Genomic DNA, 25,993 nt, shown 5'->3' on the forward strand with positions numbered 1-25,993 from the left:
AAGAACAGGCAAAAAAGGCAAATTGACATATTTTCACACAAAAACCCACAAATGGGCCAAAAAAATTGTTGACACCTTTCCAGAATAGTGAGTAAACAACTCTACTTCAAGCATCACATGTGATGCTACCTCAAACTCACTTGTAGAAAGTAACAGGTGTGGGCAATATGAAAAACAGATAAAAGGAGATAAGTTGACTCAATCTTTGCATTGTGTTTGTGGTGTGCCGCACTAAGCATGGAGAACAGAAGGAGGAAAAAAAATGTATGTTGACTTAAGATTCAAAATTGTTGAAAAATATCAACAATCTCAAGGTTACAGGTTGATCTCCATTGATGAAGATGTCCCGTTATCCACAATGAGCAAAATAATAGAGAATTTTACAACCAATTGCCTTGTAGCAAATCTCCCTGGACGTGGACGGCAGAGAACAATTGATGAACTACTGCAACACAGAATAATTTGAATGGTGGAAAGGCAGCCCCAATCAGGTTTCAAAGAAATTCAAGCGGTCCTTCATGCAATTTAGATGCATCACGGTCAGGTCAAGCTATCAGTCAACAGTTTAATGAAATTAAACACTATGGCAGGAGACCTCAGGAGGGCTCCGCTACTGATAGAGTAAGCCAAAATCCTTCTAGGGAAAGTGTCTTGTGGACAGTTGAGAACAAGATAGTGCTTTTTGGTAAAGCACATCATTATACTGTTTACAAAGAAAATAACATAGTACCTATAGTCAAATATGGTGGAGTTTAAAAGATGTTTTGGGGTTGATTTGCTGCCTCTGGAACTGGGTGCCTTTGTGCAAGGAATAATGAAATCTGAAGATTATGAAAGGATTTGGGGTCACAATCTAGTGCCCAGTGTCAGAAAGCTGGGTTTGCATCGTAAGTCATGGGTCTTCCAGCAGGAAAATGACCCAAAACATACTTCATACATTAAGAAGCACCAAGAAATGGATGAGAACAAAGTGCTGGAGAGTTCTGAAGTGGCCAGCAATGAGCCAAATATAAATCCCATTGAACACCTGCAGAGACATCTTAAAATTGCTGTTGGAAGAAAGAACCCTTCAAATATGAAAGACCTGCAACAGTTTGCAAAAGAAGAGTCGTCCAAAATCCAGTTTAGGGATGTAAGAACCTTGTTGATAGTTATGGGAAGCAATTGATTTCAGTTATTTATTCAAAAAAGTGTGCAACCAAGTATTAAGTTGAGAGTACCAAGAATTTTGCTCCACCCATATTTGGGATTTTGTGTGAAATGATGTGCAATTTCCCTTTCTCTGTTTTTGTTTTGTTGTTCCAATAGGCACAAAGGAAATAAACATGTGTAAAACAGAACATGAGTAATTGCAATAATTTTCTGGGAGAAACACTTTCATTTTCTAGAAACAATTCCAAGGTTGTCAACACTTTTGGCCATGACTGAAGCTATATCTCTCATGTAGAATTGAAACAGGAAAAAAGTGTATATTGCCAGGATGTTGTAGGCCAGAGGTGACAATTCTTATGAACATAGTTATAAAGGTTACAATTCCATGAACCACTTGAGCATAACCATTCAAATTTGATGAAGTACAAAAGCATAACTATTCAGCTTCAATGAGGTACACAAGCATAACCATTCAGTTTCTAGATGTACACAAATATAACCATTCAGCTTAAGATGCACACAAGCATAACCTTTCAGCTTTGATTAGTTACACAAGTATTTAGTATCAATTAGGTAAACATTCATAGCCATTCAGCTTCCATAAAGTAAGCAAGCATAACCGTTCAGCTTCTAGATGTGTCCAAGCATAACCATCATAACCATTCATCTTTAAGAGATACAAAAGCATAAGAGTTCAGCTCCAATTAGGTACACAAGCATTATTATTCAGCTTCAACTAGGTACTTAAGCATAACCATTCAGCTTTGATGATGTACACAAGCATAACCATTCAGTTTTGATGAAGTACACAAGTATAACCATTCAGTTTTGATGAGGTACTAGTGTTGAGCATTCCGATACTGCAAGTATCGGGTATCAGCCGATATTTGCTGTATCGGAATTCCGATACCGAGTTCTGATATTTTTGTGATATCGGAAATCAGAATCGGCGTGTGCGGTGCGTATGGTTCCCAGGGTCTAGAGGAGAGGAAACTCTCCTTCAGGCCCTGGGATCCATATTAATGTAAAAAATAAAGAATAAAAATAATAAATATGGATATACTCACCCCTCCGACGAACCCTGGCTGTCACCGCTGCGAGCGTCTGCCTCCGTTCCTGAGAATTGCAGAGTGAAGGACCTTCAATGACGTCGCAGTCATGTGAGCGGTCATGTGAGCAGTCACCTGACCGCGACATCATCGAAGGTCCTTCACTCTCCGCAATTCTTGGGAACGGAGGCAGACGTTCATAGCGGTGACAGCCAGGGTCCTTCGGAGAAGTGAGTATATCCATATTAATTATTTTTATTCTTTATTTTTTACATTAATATGGATCCCAGGGCCTGAAGGAGAGTTTCCTCTCCTTCAGACCCTGGGAACCATCCAGGATACCTTCCGATATTTGTGTCCCATTGACTTGCATTGGTATCGGGTATCGGTATCGGCGAGATCCGATATTTTGCCGGTATCGGCCAATACCATCCGATACCGATACTTTCAAATATCGGAAGGTATCGCTCAACACTATGAGGTACACAAGTATAACCATATAACTAAAAATAGACACACAAACATGAGGTGAAACATTAAAATGGACTATTACTTTAATTCTTAAGTTAGAAGGCTACTTCACACATCCATGAATCATGGTCTGAGTATGGACCATAATGTACGCACTGGCAATGGGTCTCCTAAACCCTCAGGCAGTCCATATATTGTAGTCCAGACATCTATTTAGAGTTTTACAATTTAGGTAGCTATAATTCTAATCCTATTGTCATATCTATCTTAGGCATCACTCTCTACAATGCAAGGAGTCTTAGTTCTCTACCTCATGCCTAACCTTACAATGGGCATACAGGGAGCGTTACTTTCAACCTGCTCTGGAATCTTATTGCAGCAAGCATTTTATTCTAGTCTTGATAATCCCAAGTGCAACTCCATTTCTCCGTGCCACTATAGTTGAACCTAGAGTACTTTGCTCACATCTGCAATTGGGTCACATTGTAATCACAGTCTTACACCAAATTGCTCAAGCCTGTCTAAACACTACCTCTTTTCTATCCATGCCAAATACTATGGTGCTTACCTACATGCCTCCACATCTCCCTACACTAGTAGATGACCTATGTCAATAATCTCCAAGAAAATTGCATAAAGGATGATGATCCCAGGTGCTATGTCATCCATCTAAAATAATTGACCTATTCCACCATTTAAATGGGAAAATACCACTTTGGACTCCATAATGAAATAAAGTAATAATGATTTAAAAAAAAAAATTACAAGAAATAGAAGTAGTTAAATAAAACATGTTACAATAATAAGTGGTTTTTACAAATGACATACAATGAGTGAGACAAAATGTGCCTTTCATATGATATACTGACAGCATGGTGTGCTTTAGGTTATGGAGCAGACTGCTTTGATTTTACTATAATTGTATAGGATTCCTTCTTTGTAGTGATCAGTATATTTTAAGTATTTTAATGCATTTAGCATAGCCTTCTAATGTGAACTTTGCAGACCTCCTAGGAAGTATAGTGACAAATTACAGACAGCTACCTAGTGAATCTAGAAGCCCAGAACTTTAGTAAGTACTTTATTTGAACCGTGGCTGAAGGAAAAATATATTTTTTTATATTTGACCCATTTGTATTCGTAGGTAAATTATGTCTTCATGTATTGAGTTGGTAATCATTTTATTTTCTCATGTACGAGCAAGATCAAGGGCACAACGTGTAACTGTGGCATCTTCACCTTTCACGCACTTTAAAACCTGTGACTGGCGGGAATCAGAAGATGCAACAAGGACAGCACGTCTAATGGCGAGAAGCACAGGGCTTGAAAAGATGAGCATTGAGGTGAGTATGAAGATTATTTTTTATATTTGACATATAATGTACATTATGCTCTAGGGTCCCCTACAGAAACCAAGAACATTACAAAGGGCATTAAATTCTCTGCAAATCAATTATCCTTGGAAAATTCATGTTAGTAGAAAAATTAGATTTGTGTCTGATCCACTCATCTTTAGAATTAATGTAATAAAAAAATATGCTGCTTAGTAATTTTTTTACCACATATTGTATCCAGTAAAAACAAAGCTTAAAAAACAATAGCTAAACTGCATCTTTTTCACTATTCCACCCTATATGAAAATTATTTTTAATTTCTATGGTAAAGTGAATGGTGTCATTCAAAACTACAACTTGTCAAGCACAAATGAATCCCCATTCAACTATTTTGACAATGTGTTTCATTTTTCTCATCATTTGCATATTTTAAACATGTCTATAGATCTGCAATTTACATAAATCTATAACTTTTCTTTTTTGTTTTTAGAATTTCAATGTTGAGGTATGTAAAACCACTATTAACATTACTTCAAAATTTTGCATTTTTAAAAAAAAATGTATCAAGACTGCTCACCTTAACAATAGGGTAAAGGAAAAATTTCCTCAGTGGCTTCATATTTGCAATATTTATAAAAGGCATATGGATTTTAGGCTGCATGGGAATATTTTTGTGATTTGTATCTGCAGGAAATTCCCTCATGCATTACACTCCAAGCTAAGAATTAATTTACAACTCTTCCTTGAGTGATAATGCAATTTTAGAATTAAATGTCTCACATTAAAAGCTGCAAAGTTCTAATTTATGTGTCACTAGCTTATTAAAAGATCATTATTTAAAAACGTGATATTGGAGAGAAAATATTTCAAATAAATATGTGTCTCACCGGCCACATTTTCAAAGTTGGTGACAGTGGAAATTTTGTGCGCTTGTGTGCAGTTGCAAATTATTTGAAATCCAAATGTTAACAGTGCCACAAATTTATGAGACTGCAGTCGACTACCAAATGTTACAGAAGAGAAAATGCAGAAGACTGGTACAGGCTATGCCTATAAAATATAGCACTCACTGTCATATTTAATCTAGAAAATAGCTGTTTCTTTATAGTTCCATTTATTTTGCACTGGATTGCAAGCATGACTCTACAATATTGTGCAAAATGTCCATTTCTACTATCTTTCTTAACAACAATGAGACATGCATGCATTATCAAGGTAACTTTGTGAGCACATAATGAATACAGAATGGGCTCAAGATAATATTTTAAAAATGTGATTGATAAATGTAAGTATTTTTTGTATGGTGATTGTACGTAGTGATTCACTTAATGTTTTCTTTGAGTTTTTGATTTTAAATTAGTTTCAAATCCGTGTTTGCACCTTTGTTACATATATGTCACTATATATTTTTCTCTATCCAGAATTTTACAATTAATGTATGCAATTGTATAAGTACGATATACAGTTGGGACGGAAAGTATTCAGACCCCTTTAATTTTTTCACTCATTGTTTCAGTGCAGCCATTTGGTAAATTCAAAAAAAATCTTTTTTTTTCTCCTTAACATACACTCTGTGTTAGGAACGCACAGAATATATATTTATTTAGAAGAATTTGGTGCGTTCGCAACCCGGGATCTACCGTGCAGGAAAGCACCTGCTGCTAGATATGGCGGTACAAAAAGCAGTATAAACAGACTCTGTTACTTCACAGAGTCTGTTAGCATAGATAACGCTGTGCACTGTTTGGCTCACAGAGGAACACAGCTACTTAGTAGATCAGATGGTGGGTCATGCAGTCAAATGCAAACATGAAACTCCTCGCCGGAGGTGCCAGCGTTCTAGGGGCTTATTTCAGCCGGGTCCCTGAATACACACACAAAACTCCCCGCCAGAAGTGCCAGCATTCTAGGGGCTTATTTCAGCCGGGTCCCTGACTGCATGCAAACATGAACACACTGGCACTGAGCTCATACATAAATTGATACTAGTGCATGGCCGTGCGGCCATGCGAACCTTATAAAGCTGCAGCACATACAGGACCTTCCTAGAAGGACCAATGAGAGGCTGCCACAGAGCCTGAGGAACTTCAGGACCTTCCTGGAGAACCAATGGGTCTTGCTGCAGTATCTGAGCATGTGACCCTCAATCTCCAATGAGAGATCTTACCCTGTGCATGCTCAGAAGGGGAAAAGCAGGACTTAGTCCCAAAAGTGTCTGCTCGCCGCTGCCCAACACTGGCTTCAATGGCAGAAGCTGGAAAAGCAGCAGTAACCCTTTGCACAGAGTCAGACTGAGCGAGACGCTGGGACTGACATCTCCACTGAGCAGGCTCCACTGAGGCAGGAGAAGAATGGGAGACCGCAGTGGAGATGAGCTGAGATTCCCCCTGTGCAGAGGCGGGAACTCGTCACCCAACACTCTGCACCCTATCTTGACTGGAAAAAAACAGAAATGTAGAAATTTTTGCAAATTTATTAAAAAAGAAAAACTGAAATATCACATGCTCATGAGTATTTAGGCCCTGTGCTCAGACACTCCTATTTAAGTCACATGCTGTCCATTTCCTTGTGATCCTCCTTGAGATGGATCTACTCCTTCATTGAAGTCCAGATGTGTTTCATTAAACTGATAGAACTTGATTTGGAAAGGCACACATTTCTCTATATAAGACCTCACAGCTCACAGTGTATGTCGGACCAAATGAAAATCATGAGGTCAAAGGAACTGGCCAAGGAGCTCAGAGAAAATTGTGGCAAGGCACTGATCTGGTCAAGGTTATAAAAGAATTTCTGCAGCACTAAAGGTTCCTAAGAGCACAGTGGCCTCCATAATCCTTTAATGGAAGAAGTTTGGGACCACCAGAAGTCTTCCTAGACCTGGCCATTCAGCCAAACTGAGCAATCATTGGGAGAAGAGCCTTGATGAGAGAGGTAAAGAAGAACACCAAAATCACTGTAGCTGAGCTCCAGAGATGCAGTAGGGAGATGGGAGAAAGTTCCATAAAGTCAACTATCACTGCAGCCCTCCACCAGTCAGGCCTTTATGGCAGTGGATCGAGAGAAGCCTCTCCTCAGTGCAAGACATATGAAAGCCCACATATAGTTTGCTAAAAAACACATGAAGGACTCCCAGACTATGAGAAATAAGATTATCTGGTCTGATGAAATGAAGATAGACCTTTTTGGTGATAATTCTAAGCGGTATGTGTGGAGAAAACCAAACACTGCTCATCACCTGCCTAATACAATCCCATCAGTAATGGTGGATGCATCATGCTTTTTCAGCTGCAGGGACAGGAAGACTGGTTGCCATTGAAATAAACATGAATGCGGCCAAGCACAAAGATATCCTGGATGAAGACCTCTTCCAGAGTGCTCTGGACCTCAGACTTAAAGGTTCATCTTCCAACAAAACAATGACCTTACAGCTAAAATAACAAAGCAGTGGCTTCAAAACAACTCTGTGACCATTCTTGACTGGCCCAGCCAGAGCCCTGACCTAAACCCAATTGAGCATCTCTGGAGAGACCTAACAATGGCTGTCCACCAATGTTCACCATCCAATGTGACAGAACTGGAGAGGATCTGCAAGAAAGAATGGCAGAGGATCCCCAAATCCAGGTGTGAAAAACTGGTTGCATCATTCCCAAGAAGACTCATGGCTGTACTAGCTCAAAAGGATGCTCTACTCAATACTGAGCAAGGGGTCTGAATACTTATAGTAACATAGTAACATAGTTAGTAAGGCCGAAAAAAGACATTTGTCCATCCAGTTCAGCCTATATTCCATCATAATAAATCCCCAGATCTACGTCCTTCTACAGAACCTAATAATTGAATGATACAATATTGTTCTGCTCCAGGAAGACATCCAGGCCTCTCTTAAACCCCTCGACTGAGTACGCCATCACCACCTCCTCAGGCAAGCAATTCCAGATTCTCACTGCCCTAACAGTAAAGAATCCTCTTCTATGTTGGTGGAAAAACCTTCTCTCCTCCAGACGCAAGGAATGCCCCCTTGTGCCCGTCACCTTCCTTGGTATAAACAGATCCTCAGCGAGATATTTGTATTGTCCCCTTATATACTTATACATGGTTATTAGATCGCCCCTCAGTCGTCTTTTTTCTAGACTAAATAATCCTAATTTCGCTAATCTATCTGGGTATTGTAGTTCTCCCATCCCCTTTATTAATTTTGTTGCCCTCCTTTGTACTCTCTCTAGTTCTATTATATCCTTCCTGAGCACCGGTGCCCAAAACTGGACACAGTACTCCATGTGCGGTCTAACTAGGGATTTGTACAGAGGCAGTATAATGCTCTCATCATGTGTATCCAGACCTCTTTTAATGCACCCCATGATCCTGTTTGCCTTGGCAGCTGCTGCCTGGCACTGGCTGCTCCAGGTAAGTTTATCATTAACTAGGATCCCCACGTCCTTCTCCCTGTCAGATTTACCAAGTGGTTTCCCGTTCAGTGTGTAATGGTGATATTGATTCCTTCTTCCCATGTGTATAACCTTACATTTATGATTGTTAAACCTCATCTGCCACCTTTCAGCCCAAGTTTCCAACTTATCCAGATCCATCTACAGCAGAATACTATCTTCTCTTGTATTAACTGCTTTACATAGTTTTGTATCATCTGCAAATATCGGTATTTTACTGTGTAAACCTTCTACCAGATAATTAATGAATATGTTGAAGAGAACAGGTCCCAATACCGACCCCTGCGGTACCCCACTGGTCACAGCGACCCAGTTAGAGACTATACCATTTATAACCACCCTCTGCTTTCTATCACTAAGCCAGTTACTAACCCATTTACACACATTTTCCCCCAGACCAATGAGTTATTTCAGTTTTTCTTTTTTTTTCATAAATTTGCAAACATTTTGACATTTCTGGGTTTTTTCAGTCAAGGTGGGGTGCAGAGTGTGCATTAATGAGAAAAAAATTTAACTTTTTTGAATTTACCAAATGGCTACAATGAAACAAAGAGTGAAAAATGTAATGGGGTCTGAATACTTTCCGTGCCAACTGTATTATTATTATGATTAGGGTAATTAGTTAGTGGCACACTACAAAAGGTCTCCAAAAGTGGTGTAAATGGAGTCTCAAAGAGGACATATTAGCTCCTGGAAAACTTTATAAGGTAAAAAGTTAACATTAAAGATGAGTGTATCAATCGATGGAAGCAGAATGTCATGAGATAACCGCAATGAGTGGAGCCAGAAGACCGCAGCGTCTGGTTGCTTCTACTCCACCGCTGAGAAGAAGCACTTCTCCTGTTTATTAAATGTGTTTACTTTTGACAGAACAGGGGTTAATCATCCATGATGGAAATTCCTGTGTTCAGCAGTGCTCGGTTAGCCGCTCCTTTTCCCTATAAAATATGTACTTTATTACCTGCTCCTTGTCATAGATAGCACTTGGTTCATGTTAATAGGAGGGAGAGAAGTTGGTATGAGAAGGAGTTCTGGAGGAGTTACAAGCAACTGTTGTTTGTTTTGTATGCTTGGTAATCCCTTATCCTTGCCTCTTTTGCTTTCTTCCCCTTCCTGCACACCCCGGTGGACTCTGTTTTTTTACGTGAGTGAATATTTTGTGTGTGTGGAGTTCTGTGTTATCCCTTGTCTTTGTTGACCTGTTTGTTGGGTTGGTGTATTGCGTGGTGCACAGTAGCATACCCGCATCCCTGAGTGGGGGAAGGGGAGAGACAAAGGGCTAACTTAGGAGATAAGGTGAGGGAGGAGGCCCTGACGTCTTTGCCATCTGAAGTATCCCGAGGAACAGAGCGAGTTAGGGCGCCCCCGGGAAAGGAACCCCTGGTTCCAGGTCACTCGACAGTTGTGTCATGACACTCAAGTTTTAGCCAAATTTCCTTAAACTGGCGGTTTCAAGCAAATTCAAACATTTTGAGATCCGTACTGCATGTAAAAAAAACCTAACTTTGCCTGGTACCATTTCCAACACTGTTGAAGCATCAAACAGCATACTAACTTAATTTTACATTTCCACATGGGCTTTCGCATAATGCAGCTATCGCATCTTATAGTATATAATTCCTTCAACAGCAATGGTCAGTATCTGGGACATCTTAGATCATCGTTTCCCAGTGGAACACAGTGTGCACTGCAGAGTCATTTTCCATCTCCAGAATTGCTGGCTAAGTCTCTTTCTCTTGTAGAGTATAGGCTTTAATGATTAGTAGGGTCCCCTCTTCACTGATCTTGTAGTGTAAGGTCCTCTTTCTCTCTGTCTCTTTCCTGTAGAATGTAAACTCTTATGGTTAGAAGGTTATTTTTCTCCACTATCCGATTCCTGGAGTAAATCAGGAATTTAAAAGATTGGTAATATATATGATGGAATTAAATTCCTCACTTTTAGTGAGTGAAAAACAAAATTTAATCTTCCCTCTTCTGAATTAATCCCTTATATAATTTTAAAAGAAGGTGTTCAGAAACTACTAGGTAGCAAACCTCTTAACCTAGATATTTTCGTTTTACTACTGTGCAATATTAAAAATAAAAATATATGGAGCCTAAACAACATCTATAGAATTTTCAATAAAGATGATGTTGGTTTCAAAAATGTTTACTTGAAGAGGTGTGAATCTGACCTCAATAAATCCTTTCAGGCTGAGAGCTGGGACAATGCTATTAAGACCACTTACAAATCCACCATTTTGTTAGCTTTACATGAGTCCTATTTTAAGGTAATTACTAGGTGGAATTATACCCCAATTAGATTAGCACACATAATTCCGGATTATTCACCAACTTGCTGGCGGAAATGTGGCCACCAAGGTAATTTATATCATCTTTTATGGAGTTGACCGAAGGTAAAACTTCTATGGTCAAAAGTTTCTAATTATATTAATTCACTCACTGATAATTTTGTGCTTACACCACAAAGAGCTCTCTTTTCCCTGGACATGGAAATAGTTGACCCTCAGGTTAAATTCATTATCATTCATATATTTCTTGTTGTCAAATATATGTTAGCGCTCTGGTGGAATAAGCCAGATCTCCCTAAATTTGAAGACATTATAGATCAAATTCACCAACACAATTTTTTGGAGTGGAGGTTCGCTGTAAATAATAGTGGTAATAAAAATTTCTTGAAAAAATGGAAGATTTGGATTGATAAATTCTATACTCTTTAACCTCCTAATAGATTTTCAAATAAAAGAAATAATTGTAATTTACTTGTCCTTCCAAAATATCGCACTCATTTAAATGTATTTATGCACTTTGTTACTGTTGAACTATTGTATTACATTTGGTTCTCTAGCTTTTTTTGTTTTCTTTAATTGTATCCCTTTCCATTCCCTCTCCCTATTCTTCACTGTTATATTTTCCCTCCCCTATTCCCACATCCTGGTTTTTATTCAAAAAATTAATAAAAATATTTAAAAAGAAGGTTATTTTTCTCAACCTTATAGAAGCTAAGCCCTTATTGTCAGCTAGGTTATTTTTGTCTCTCCTGTAGAGTGTAATCTCTTATGGTCAGCAGGGTCCTCTCTCTTTTGTAGAGCTAAAGCTCTAATGATGAGAGGAGTTGTCTCTCCCATCTCTTGTACATATATTTTCCAAGCAAATACAAGTTTAAAAGTATTGAGATTTTCATTATTTTATTAGCTGTAAATTACATTTTTTTGGAAAAACTTGGCAAAGTTGGAGTTTTTAACCCCTTAACCCCCAAGGGTGGTTTGCACGTTAATGACCGGGCCAATTTTTACAATTCTGACCACTGTCCATTTATGAGGTTATAACTCTGGAGCACTTCAACGTATCCTGTTAATTCTGACAATGTTTTCGCATGACATATTGTACTTCATGATAGTGGTAAAATTTCTTTGATATTACATGTGTTTATTTGTGAGAAAAATGGAAATTTGGCGAAAAATTTTGAAAATTTCACATAAAAAATACTTAATTAATAACATTTGCCACATGTCTGCTTTACATCAGCACAATTTTAGAACCTTTTTCTTTTTTCGTTAGGGAGTTATAAGGGTTAAAATTTGACCAGCAATTTCTCATTTTCACAACACCATTTTTTTTAGGGACCACATCACATCTGAAGTCACTTTGAGGGGTCTATATGATTGAAAATAACCAAGTGTGACACCATTTTAAAAACTGCACCACCCCTCAAGGTGCTCAAAACCACATTCAAGAAGTTTATTAACCTTTCAGGTGTTTCACAGGAATTTTTGGAATGTTTAAAAAAATGAACATTTAATTTTTTTCTCAAAAAATTTAATTCAGCTCCAATTTGTTTTATTTTACCAAAGGTAACAGGAGAAATTGGACCCCAAATGTTGTTGTGAAATTTGTCCTAAGTATGCCGATACCCCATTTATGGGAGTAAACCAAAGTTTGGGCGCATGGCAGAGTTCGGAAGGGAAGGAGTGCCATTTGACTTTTCAATGCAAAATTGACTGGAATTGAGATCGGAAGCCATGTTGCATTTGGCGAGCCCCTGATGTGCCTACGCATTGAAACCCCCCACAAGTGACACTATTTTGGAAAGTAGACCCCCTAAGGAACTTATCTAGATGTGTGGTGAGCACTTTGACCCACCAAGTGATTCACAGAAGTTTATAATGTAGAGCAGTAAAAATAAAAAATCATATTTTATCACAAAAATTATCTCTTTGCCCCATATTATTTATTTTCCCAAGGGTAACAGAAGAAACTGGACGCCAAAAGTTGTTGTGCAATTTGTCCTGAGTACGCTGATACCACATATGTGGGGGTAAACCACTGTTTGAGCGCTTGGCAGAGCTTGCAGCACCATTTGACTTTCCAATGCAAAATTGACTGGAATTGAGATGGGACGCCATATCGCGTTTGTAGAGCCCCTGATGTGCCTAAACATTAAAACCCCACAAATTACACTATTTTAGGAAAGTAGACCCCCTAAGGAACTTATTTAGATATGTGGTGAGCATTTTGACCCACTGTTAGGGCTAGCGGAATGCAACGAGTAAATATAGATGTTTTATTGTAATTGATGCGTTCGCAGCCCGGGGTCCACCGTGCAGGAGAACCTGCTGCTAGCAATGGCAACACTATATGGCGGTATGAACTAGCTCTGTTATTTTACAGAGTAGCCGTGAAAGCAAAGCACTGCACCCTGTTAGACTTCACAGAGGCACAGTCTAACTGCCCAACAGAGAGCAGTCCGTGGTCATGCATGCACACAAAACTCCTCGCCGGAGGTGCCAGCATTCTAGGGGCTTATTTCAGCCAGGTCCCTGAATACATACAAACACACAATCTCCTCGCCGGAGGTGCCAGCATTCTAGGGGCTTATTTCAGCCGGGTCCCTGAACACAATCTTACATGACCACACTGGCACAAAGCACAAAACTTAGAAATACATTCGAGCCATGCGAGCCTTAAATAGTTGCAGCAAGTACAGGACCTTCCTAGAAGGACCAATGAGAGGCTGCTACAGAGCCAGAGCACCTACAGGACCTTCCTGGAGGACCAATGGATCTAGCTGCAGTATCTGAACATGATCCTACTCTGGGCATTGTCAGAACGAGAAAAGCAGGACTTAGTCCTAGAAGCGTCTGCTCGCCGCTGACCAGCAGCGGCTTCAATGGCAGAAGCAGGAAAAGCAGCAGTAAATCTTTGTACAGAGTCAGACTGAGCGAGACGCTGGGACTGACATCTCCGCTGAGCAGGCTCCACTGCGGCAGGAGAAGAACGGGAGACCGCAGTGGAGATGGACCGAGATTCCCCCTGTGCAGAGGCGGGAACTCGACCCCTAACACCCACCAAGTGCTTCACAGAAGTTTATAGTGTAGAGCCGTAAAAATAAAAAATCATATTTTTTCACAAAAATGTTTTTCCCAAGGGTAACAAAAGAAATTTTACCCCAAAAGTTGATGAAAGATTTGTCCTGAGTACGCTGATACCCTATATATGGGGATAAACCACTGTTTGAGCGCATGGCAGAGCTTGGAAGGGACGGAGCACCGTTTGAATTTTCAATGCAAAATTGACTGGAATTGAGATAGGACACCATGTTGCATTTGGAGAGCCCCTGATGTGCTTAAACATTGAAACCCGCAAGTGACTCCATATTGGAAACTAGACCCCCAAGGAACTTATCTAGATGTGTTGTGAGAACTTTGCATCCACAAGTGTTTCACTACAGTTTATAACATAGAGCCGTGAAAATGAAAAATCTTTTTTTTCCACAAAAATTATTTTTTAGCCCCCAGTTTGGTATTTTCCCAAGGGTAACAGGAGAAATTAGTCAAAAGTTGTTGTCCAATTTGTCCTGTGTATGCTGATACCCCATATGTTGGGGTAAACTCCAGTTTGGGCGCACGGGAGAGCTCGGAAGGGAAGGAGCACTGTTTTACTTTTTCAACGCAGAATTGGCTGGAATTGAGATCGGACGCCATGTTGCATTTGGGGAGCCCCTGGTGTGCCTAAACAGTGCAAATCCCCCAATTCTAACTGAAACCCAAACACACTCCTAACCCTAATACCAACCATAACCCTAACCACACCCCTAACCCTAATCCCATCACAAATCCCAATCGTAAATGTAATCTAAACCCTAACTTTAGCCCCAACCCTAAATTTAGTCCCAACCCTAACCTTAGCCCCAACCCTAAACCCTAACCCCAACCCTAACTGTAGCCCTAACCCTAACCTTAGCCCCAACTCTAACCCTAACTTTAGCCCCAACCATAACCCTAATGGAAAAATGGAAATAAATACATTTTTTAAAATTTGATTATTTTTCGCTAACTAAGGAGGTTATGAAGGGGGATTTGATTTACTTTTATAGCGGGTTTTTTAGCAGATTTTTATGATTGGCAGCCGTCACACACTAAAAGATGCTTTTTATTGCAAAACATAGTTTTTGCATCGCCACATTTTGAGAGCTATAATTATTCCATATTTTGGTACACAAAGTCATGTGAGGTCTTGTTTTTTGTGGGACGAGTTTTTATTGGTTTTATTTTCAGGCACGTGACGTGACGTGACGTTTTTGATCGGTTTTTATTCTGATTTTTGCGAGGTAGAATGAACAAAAACCAGCTGTTCATAAATTTATTTTGGGGGGGCATTTATACCGCTCCACGTTTGGTAAAATTGATAAAGCAGTTTTATTCTTCGCATCAGAATGATTACAGGGATACCTCATTTACATAATTTTTTTTTGGTTTGGCGCTTTTATATGATAAAAACTATTTTATATTAAAAATAACTATTTTTGCATATCTTTATTCTGAGGACTATAACTTTTTTATTTTTTTGTTGATGATGCTGTGTGGTGGCTTGTTTTTTGCGGGCTAGATGACATTTTCAGATATTCCATGGTTATTTATATCCGTTTTTTTGATCGCGTGTTATTCCACTTTTTGTTTGACGGTATGATAATAAAGCGTCAATTTTTGCCTCGTTTTTTTTCTGCGGTATTCACTGAAGGGGTTAACTAGTGGGATAGTTTTATTGGACGGGTTGTTATGGACGCAGCGATACTAAATATGTGTACTTATTGTTTTTAATTTAGATAAAGAAATGTATTTATTAGAGCAATATTTTTTTCTTTATTTAGGTTTTTTTTTACACATGTAAATAATATTTTTTTACTTTTTTACATTGCCCCAGGGGGACATCACATTATAGTGACAGATCGCTGATCTGACACTTTGCAGTGCACTGTCAGATCAGCGATCACACAGGCACCGCAGGGAGGCCTGCTGACACCTGTTTTGAGGAGGAGGTAGGAGACCCTCGGAGCAACGTGATCACATCACATAGTGCCAGATGTCAGCTGTAATAATCAGCTGACACCCGGCTGCAATCGGCCGTGCTCCCCCGGTGAGCGCAGCTGATCGCGCAGGACGTATTATCCTGTCACTGTGAATTAAGTCCCAGGTCACCTCAACAGAATAGTATGTCCCATGGGAATAAGGGTTAAAATTCAAAACATCTGCTCATCTTCACCAAGGTTAAGATAAACAATCTTGTTGAATATAGTGGTAATATCTATAGCCCTTTGATTTTAATAAAGAGAGATTGAAGTCAGCTGAAGCCTGGGTCTCTGCTGTCTAAATATTTTGAAAGCTCTGTGAGAATTCCTGCCTTTGCTTTTGGAGATACCACTGTGTGGAAATTACTTGAATCGCATGATACAAAGTAACATCTCATTACATGTATAATAATTATTAATATCCTATCCTATTCTGACATAGAATAGAAAGAAGTGCATAATTAGTAATTTTGACAAAGAAATGCACAAAACATAAATAGATGTAAATATATGAAAAAACTTGACCTAGTTATCCATAGTAAGCTGCATAAAAAAAATAATTGGCTCCATCAATAGACCTATAGCAGAAACTTACAAGTCTTCTTTCATTACTTCCCTTATAAGCATGCACCTTCAATTTGGAAAATATAGGAATTTATATTTCAATGTAATTGCATCAATTATGTCCTTTAGTGTAATTAATTTTAACCTCTTGCTTCTACAGTCAATTTTCATTTTTATATTTATATTTTTCACATTTCGTCATAATCTTTCACTTTTTCAGTCAAACTAGCTTTATGACATTATCTACTTTGTCATGAAATGCATTAAAAATGGAAAAAAAATGTGACTGGGATGAAATCGTTGAAAGAAATGCAATTCTGTTATGTTTTGCTTTTTTTTCTACAGCATTCATTGCATGTTAAAAATGAGATTGTGACATGATTCCCAGATCAGTAAAATTATGGCAATACCAAGCTTATATTTCTTTCTTTATTTAAGTGGTTAAGTAAATGTATTAATTCCTTCACAACATGTGGTGCGTGTCTTTTCTCCCCCTCTGATGTGGGCTCCGCTGCTGAGTCCCTATCTTTCCCCGCCATGTCAGCTGTTTTGTACAGCTTACATGTGCCTCTAAGAGCCGTGGGTGGAATCGCGATCCACTGGTGTCTATTAACCTGATAAATGCAGCTGTCAATCTCTGACAGTGGCATTCAACGTGCACTTTCGGCAAGCACACTAGAAATGTCGGCCATCGGTGACCCTGTCATGTGATTGCAGGTCACAGATGGATTGGCATGACAACCAGAGGTCGGCAGCAGACCTCTATGATTGTCACTGCTGGATTGCTATGAACGCTGCCCGGTGGTCTGCGCTCGTAGCAAATCAGAAATTCTACTACATACAGATGATCTGATCATCACCTGTACAGTATGTAGCAGAGCCAATTGGGTTATGCCAGCTTCTAGTCTCCCATGAGTACTATTGAAGCATGCCAAAAGTAAAGTAAAATGTTTAAAAAAAAATATATATATATATATATATATATACATATATATAAAAGTGCAAATCACCCCCTTTTCACACCATTTAAAATAAAACAATAAAAATCAAACATGCACATATTTGGTATCGTCACATTCAGAATCACCCAATTTATCAAGCTATAGAAGGAATTAATCCAATTGGGTAAACGCCGTAGCGAAAGGAATGTCAAAATGCCAGAATTAAATTTTTTTGGTCCCCACAACATTACCTTAAAATGTAATAATGGGCGCTGAAAAGATTGTATCCACACCAAAATGGTATCATTAAAAACATCAACTCATCACGCAAAAAGTAAGCCCCCACCAAACTCGAAATCATAAAAAATGGAAACGCTATGGGTCTTGGAAAATGAAACATTTTAAAAAAAATAAAATTTGGATTTTTTTTCACCACTTAAATAAAAAAGAACCTAGACAAGTTTGATGTCTATGAATTTGTAATGACCTGGAGAATCAAAATGGCATTTGGTGAACATGGTAAAAAAAAAGTAAAAAAATTTTTGGAAATTGCACTTTTTTGCTTTTTTCACCCCACTTGGAATTTTATTCCCATTTTTGAGTACACGATTGTGGGTGAAACCAATGGGGTCATAAAACAGTGCAACTTTTCCTGCAAAAAAAACAAGCCCTCACATGGCCATATTGAAGAAAAATATAAAAGTTATTGCTCTCGGAAGAAGGGGAGTGATAAACAGAAACGTAAAAAAAAGGGCTTCATCTTGAAGGGGTTAAGGTTGTAAAAAAATGGTTTCTATCTCTATAATCCGAGACTTAGAATGTTTTTATTTTTTATTGATTGAGGTGTGTAAGGGCTTGCTTTTTACATGGTAACATGACAGTTTTATTAATACCAATTTGGAATATATTTGTTTTTTTATCACATATTTAACTTGATCAAAGAAACAGAATTCTTGATTTTTTTTCTCTTTATTGCTTCTAATGTATGGATTATTTATTTTTATACTTTGACATACAAGACTTACAAGACTTTATTTTTAGTTTTTTATTTCTTTATTTAATAAGAAAAAAAGGGATTATTCGGTAATTTTTTAAATATTTTTTAAATGTTTTCCTTTTACTTTTCCTTAATTTTTTAGCATTGCAATATGTAGTGAAATTCATGGCCACCTATGAAGCTCAGACTGGTCTGCGGGCCGGGTATCATGACACTTATCTGTTGCCGGCTCATTACTACTGAGCTCAGCTAAGAACAAATCACACATTATAACTGTGCACATCACATTATATCAGTGTGCTGAGACACAGCAGGGACTAGTCTCGCCCATGAAATGAGTATCACTGATGATGCTTCATTTAAAAGAGGCTGCGACAGTGACTGCAGCCTCAACCTCAGCGCTCTTCTTACCTGCATCTCAAAAACATTTCTAGAATTCGCCCTTTTCTTACTTTCGACTCTGCAAAAACTCTTACTGTTTCACTTATTCATTCTCGTCTGGACTATTGTAACTCTCTACTAATCGGCCTCCCTCTTACCAAACTCTCCCCGCTCCAATCTGTCCTGAATGCTGCAGCCAGGATCATATTCCTCACCAACCGTTACACCGATGCCTCTACCTTGTGCCAGTCATTACACTGGCTACCCATCCACTCCAGAATCCAGTACAAAACTACTACCCTTATCCACAAAGCACTCCATGGCTCAGCACCACCCTACATCTCCTCCCTGGTATCAGTCTACCACCCTACCCGTGCCCTCCGCTCCGCTAATGACCTCAGGTTAGCATCCTCAATAATTAGAACCTCCCACTCCCGTCTCCAAGACTTTACACGTGCTGCGCCGATTCTTTGGAATTCGCTACCTAGGTTAATACGATTAATCCCCAATCCCCACAGTTTTAAGCGTACCCTAAAAACTCATTTGTTCAGACTGGCCTACCGCCTCAATGCATTAACCTAACGATCCCTGTGTGGCCTATTTATAAAAAAAAAAAAAGGTTCCTCGCATCATGTTCTCATACACTTTATGCAGTTAATAGCCCTCTGTGTCTGTACTGCTACATACTTAGGCAGATAACTGGTTCATGCAGCTTTACATGAACACCTGAGCCTTACACTATGGCTGGTCCGAATAACTAAAGCAATTGTTATCATCCACCTCTCGTGTCTCCCCTTTTCCTCATAGTTTGTAAGCTTGCGAGCAGGGCCCTCACTCCTCCTGGTATCTGTATTGAACTATATTTCTGTTATGCTGTAATGTCTATTGTCTGTACAATTCCCGTCTATAATTTGTAAAGCGCTGCGGAATATGTTGGCGCTATATAAATAAAAAATTATTATTATTATTATTATAACCTCCTGATGACATTTCAGAGGAGTATCCCAGCATGCACTGGAATACTCAAATGAATCGTCATCACACAGGAAGTAGAGATAAAACTATAATAGCAATTAGATAGTGCAGTTAGGTTAACAGTAGAAAAGTAGCAAGTATATTACAAAATAACTTAACTTGGACTTTGGGACTAAATACATAAGGATTTACAATTATGTTTACTTTGGTTTCGAACCAACCTTTTAAAGTTCATCTAAAAACATGATGCTTTACAATTTAGCTGAGTTTAAAATATTAAACGTTTTTTGTCACATGCAGACTAGACTCAGGGTCTTTTCTTAATTCTCTTCTGTTGGGGAAAACCAGGTCAGACTAGTTGGCATATGACTGCAGGTGTGCCTATTGTATACATACAGTTTTGTGACTATCCACTTGTACAGGAAATACAGGTAATCGTGATAGTGTGCAAATGGCACAGTCACAATTTGGCAGTCTGAAGTCAAATAAAGCGACGACAGACTCATCTTTTGAGACTTTACAACCTCTTTAAGCTCATGTAGGGGAGAGCTTGATACAATAGAAAATATTTGCCGATGGACTTTATAATCCGCTGACATCTATTTAAGGAGTCCAACATGCAGAATATCTATTGTTTTGTAAGTCTAGGAGTATTTTATACTGCGATTGATAAAGGAGGGGTATAACATGGGACAGTTCCCCTCAATAATATTCTATACCAATAGCAGTAATTGATGGCAGTATCAGGACAATAGAAGTATCATGGCAACAAGCAAGAAATCGGCACATTCCCATCCTCTCCCAACACTATATTCAGATTTTGTAGAGTATAGCACTGACAACAAATGTTGTTCATTGCTGTATCAAAGGTTCTTTTATATCCTGGTAAACTTATTCTGATGAATATGCCACCGATAAAGCCTGTGCAGCTGAACAAGGGCCCAAGAGGTAAGTGGATCCTTTTCCACCTCCATGCAAGTGGAAATATTCAATATAGTGAGTTACTGAAATAAAAAGAAAACATATCTTGTTCTTGCTCACAGGCTTTATTCTGTGTTTGTCTTTTGTCTTCTGTAACCATATTAGTTTAGTTAATGTAATTAACACAGAAAACAAATGTGCTTCTAAAAATAGAGAACTAAGTGAGCACATGCAAATTTTATATCATCGGAGATAATATAGCCATTCATCACAAAATAGTTAGCAAAACATTCTATATATTAGCTTGATGTATAACTAACCAGTTAATGTTTTCCTTTTGGAATCTGTCAAGTCTAAAATATCTAATGAATGATAAAGTGAAGGAACTAAGTATATAAATGTAAATATTTAAACTGCTGGCATGAGAAATGCCGCTCCGACGCTCTGAAGATTTAATTCTCTATGAATCCATGCATAAAGCATAGAGTATTACTGAATGAAAAATGCAACACAGTATCACAGTGATGAAATCAATACCGAGAGTATAATAGACTTACAACTTTTGGCCATAATCCATTACCAAAATAACAAGAATCTGCAGAGATTTCCCTTCGTATTCCAAGGGTATAAGCGACACACGAGAGAAAGTTGTCCATTTGGTAATGATTGTGAAACATGAAACAGTGAAATCTATTTTAATTAAAATAGGAATATGTTTCTGTGCAGGATAGGATTTTATTGTCAGATGGTAATCAGTCTGTTGTATGGGAAAATTGTGTTTTTCGCCATGTTAAGCTCTTTTAGTTCTTTAGTTATATTGTTTATTTTGTACAATATGGAAATTACCATATATTTTAACAATCTATGAGAATTACATTTTAAATAGTTAATAGTAGCCTAAATCTTAAGTTAAGTATGGTAAATATATTTTATTGTTCTGCAGGACTTTAAGACCAGATGTGTTCTGCACTATTGCATCTGTTTTTCTATTTGTGGTGCCAAGTTTTCCAATACGTTATTGTACAGTATGTAACAACGTAGAATTAAGCTTAATTTAGATCTCATTGTACCTATGTCTAATAGTCCTTATTCTGAATTTAACATCCAGACATACAACTTTTTCAACAATTCTTGATTACAGCACTACAGATACTTATGGTGTTGTAAATTCAGTTTAGTAGAACCATAGAAGTCTTACCAGTTTCACATCTGTCGTAGTAAAAAAAAAGTCTTTAGCTTAATCAATATGATATTCAATTATGCAGATTGGTTAGGCTGCAGTGTTTCTAAATCTATGAATATACTTTTACATTGATCAATAGGCTTTCTGTGAAATTGATCCTGATTTATCATGGCATCAGAAAATTGGAATAAAAGCCGCAATATGAACAGAGTTTAATGTGAACGTTGAGCATCTAAAAACAAAATGAATGTATTTGCACAACTTTAGCATCAATAACTAAGGACAAATAAAAACAGATTCCTCCGAAAAATTCCCAATATTGACACTAATCAAATTAGTTTTTAATTAGAATCGCACAACACATGTATGACTGCTAATCCATTCAAGCAGAGTAAACACGACTCCCATGATTAGTGATGTCCGCTTTTAATAACGTTACAAAATGTGGGATCAGGAAAATTTTATTGAAGCTAAATTGGTTAGTGTAGTCATCAGTGCATCAAGTGTTAGCTATGGTCTTTATTGCTAGTGATGAGCGCAAGTGCTCGTTACTCAAATTTGTCTAGGGTGCTCTGCTATGCACCGAGTATCCCTGGTGCTTGAATGATATGGTTGAGTCCACAGCCATTAAACATGTATCTGCGGTGACTCAAACTTGTCACTTGAGCACCCACGTTACTCGGTGCAAACCTGGGCACCCTAGACAAACTCGAATAATGAGCACTTGCACTGATCACTAGCAATAAAGACCATTACTATCACTTGTAAAGGCAAAATTTACATCCAGCAAAATGGCGCCGGCAGAGCTTGCACAGTGGCATTTAACTCTTATCAATAGGTGCAACAATGCAAGCGCCGCTGCCATTTTGCTGTAGCCAAATTTTTGTTCCTTCATCAAAATGGCAGCTACACTTTTGCAGTAGCACCTATCAGCAGGTGATAGATGATACTGCACAGGCGCCATCATCATTTTGCTGTAGGAAAAAAATGCTTCAGTGGTGCTTGCGCAGTAGCATCTATTGGAAAAAGATAGATGCTACGGCGCAGGAGCCTCTGGTGCCATTTTGCTGATGAAATTTTTTTTTTCAAAGCCAGCAATATTATATGAATTATGTAAAATAGGAGGCAGGTTCACGGACCTGTCATAAACCCATAAGGATGAATACATAAGCAGATCACCACATAAAGACCAGTCCACAGGTCAACCCTGAAGCATGACAACCTCATTATCTGAAAACTGTAAATACAGATTAAACAACAAGTTGAATTTCATCAAGGCATTATTTTATTTAGTATAACAGCATCAACCTGAGAGTGTCTGTAGTTTTCTTAGCAAAATCCTGCTGACAAGCTTGCTTTAAGCTGTAAGATGCTGAAGTTATTAAACATTCACTTGCATCCGAGTCCTTTTTATTGGGTCACTTAAAAAATTCTCACCAGATTTCCATGATAACTATTGATGATCTTTCCCCATCGCCTATAACTACAGTACATGACCTAGTAGAAGGGAACATAAAACTACACCCACCAGTAGTCACAATTAAATGTAATGTTACCATATTACTACCTTATCTGGGCATGTGGTGTGTGTGATATGATCAGTCACATCCTGTTTAATTTATGAAGGAAGGACTCTGAAACTCACAAAGCCTATGTGGACAATGCAAGAAAAGCCAGAAGGAAGAGGAACTCCGATACACCCTGTATTAGACAAAAAGGAGGGCCTCATACACATTCTGTTAAAATTGTTAAGTAGTGGTACTCCTAGACTCATAAAGCCCATGCACTAAATGCAAGGGCTGCCAAAAATTAGAAGGGACTGCAATACAACCTGGATGATACATAAATTAGTGCCTGCAAACTATACACCTGCAAAATTTCTGATATCATTTGGGAAAAGAAAATATGTAGCCCTAAAAAGGAATTTTGTTTTTGGGTTGCAGCAGCAATATATCTAAAGAAGGACTGTAAGACATTAAACCCTACCTATATGACTCTTATCTAAAACTAGCCCTCCTCCACCAAATTTCCCTACACTGCATGCAGATAACAGCAGTTTTATTAGAGAAAGCACAAAACGTAACACTGAAAAGCACTTTTGATTCACGGTTCAGCAGCAGAAAACAAGTAAAGAAAACCTCCGGAGCAATTGGCGGAGGAGGGGCATGACTTTGGGATGGGTGGATCTTTAACTCCTGCAGTTTTGTGTGTATAGTGGTGTAGATTTTAAGCAAGAGTTGCTTAAGACTGTGGGGCTTATATAGGTGAGCTATCTCAATCTCTTTCTGTGAGGAGGATGGGGGCTGGTCTCTCTCTACGAGGGGGTAGGAGTTTATATCGAGAAGGAAAATATGTCTTTCTTTCTCTTTCGTTCACCAGATGAAATGGAGAAGACATCACTGCAGTTTCAGAGAAATATAATGCTGGGGAGGGTTTATCACTTCACATTACAGCTGATAGGAGCACATTCACTCAGACATTGTGCATTAGTTTAGTATTATTATTATTATTTATATAGCACCATTAATTCCATGGTACTGTACATGAGAAAGGGGTTACGTACAGAGTTATAGATATCGTTTACAGCATACAAATTTACAATGACAGACTGGGGAAAGGACCCTGTCCTTGCGGACTTACATTCTATCTGCTCCCATATCATGTATGGGATTAATATTACCTCAGAGATTCATGTGGCCACCATATTCACTCGTGTGGCGGAGATAGGTTACTACACACACTGCTGAGACAGCTCCTGTGTGACCTCCCTGCAGACATGTTTGATATGTCACATTACTGCTATATTGTAGAGTGTCTTTATGCGCTTTGACTTCTACTGACTGTATAATATGGGGAAACAAGGGCTGTAAGCAGATATCGGCCATGACACAGGGTTTGCCACTAACATAGTGGAGCTGGGTTTACTGGACACTGGTGAGAGAAGAGCAGTTGGGGGATGGTATATGTATGAGAGGACAGAGCATGGACTCATACATTGGCTGCCATTAGTCCTGTGGGCACATGTGCTGGAGACAAGGGGGGGGAGGGGACGAGTTGGGGGATGGTGTGTGTTTGATGAGGAGTGGCTGCGCTTCATGGCAATTGTGTGTACACTGGCCCTGCTGTGCTGATTACTCCATCTCCCCTTCCTATTTATGGAGTCTTGTGACCTGTATGTGACCTCATCTTTGCTCTATGCTGATTATCTTGTGTGCATAGATTCAGTGCAACCAGGTTGCTTTCACTATATATGTGGTATCTGTGTAAAGGCTCTGTCCAATTGTGCTGTGTACTTATCATGGATACAGACCTGAGGTACATGTTATCACTTCTCACTGTGCTATTATATGCGGATCATGCTGTCTATAAAGAACCTGTGTTTACAGGTTTTCCTTGCTGTACATATAATCTGGACCTGACTTCCATCTTAGTTCATTATTTCTGTAGTTATGGCAGCTTTTAGTCCTCTTATGTGGCACGCTGTCCTGCCTGATATATCCATCTTGTTTCTGTATATTGTCCCCCTCATATTTTACAAGATTGGTGTATTCTCACCAAGTTCTTATTTTATATTACCTAAGATGGTGGATAGCACAAGCATGAGTGGATTACCTGGAGCTTTAATATATATGTTTCATCATATATAAAATAAATATTTTGGGAGTAACTCAGCACAGGGCAGGGCGGTGACAGGGGCACTAATAACGCAGCATATGGTGGGCAGTGAGTGGCCACTAATAACAGCACATGGTGGGCAGTGAGTGCTAGTGTGATGCTGTACCTTGCTCTTGAGGACACATCATGGGCCTAGTTTTCATCCCTGTCTCTCATCTATTGTATGCACGTAGCGTGATTGAATGGGATACAGAACTTGCAGTCTTCTACACATTCACCTATGGCTGCAGGAAGCTTATACTAGACCTACTATTATATTTCTTACTAGTTATGTGCAGCTGGTGATTTGAGAGCCATGTCTGTCTGTAACTGCTGTAGAGGAGCAGGCTGCTTCTCCTCATTTATTGTTGCAGCATATAACATAACATTGCCCATCACTGACTATATCTGACCTTATGATGGGAGATTTCCCAGTGTCTACCTGTTGTATACCTTTGTTGTAAACTATAACTTATATGTACATACATGGTGTTTCATCCTCACTTATATACATTTCAGGAACTGGATCAAAGCAATTATTTGAATTTGGCAACAGTCAGCTGGGTCCCCCTGGGCCA

The 25,993-nt window shown here is 38.7% G+C and overlaps 1 protein-coding gene across 1 annotated transcript in view; it reads right to left on the reverse strand.

The window, feature by feature from the left end:
• CDH12 (cadherin 12) overlaps nt 1–25,993 on the reverse strand; it is a 1,535,982-nt gene that overhangs the window by 628,754 nt on the left and 881,235 nt on the right. The window lies entirely within an intron of this gene.

This window comes from Ranitomeya imitator, chromosome 6 (genome assembly GCF_032444005.1).
Source record: "Ranitomeya imitator isolate aRanImi1 chromosome 6, aRanImi1.pri, whole genome shotgun sequence".
Lineage (NCBI taxonomy): Eukaryota > Metazoa > Chordata > Amphibia > Anura > Dendrobatidae > Ranitomeya > Ranitomeya imitator.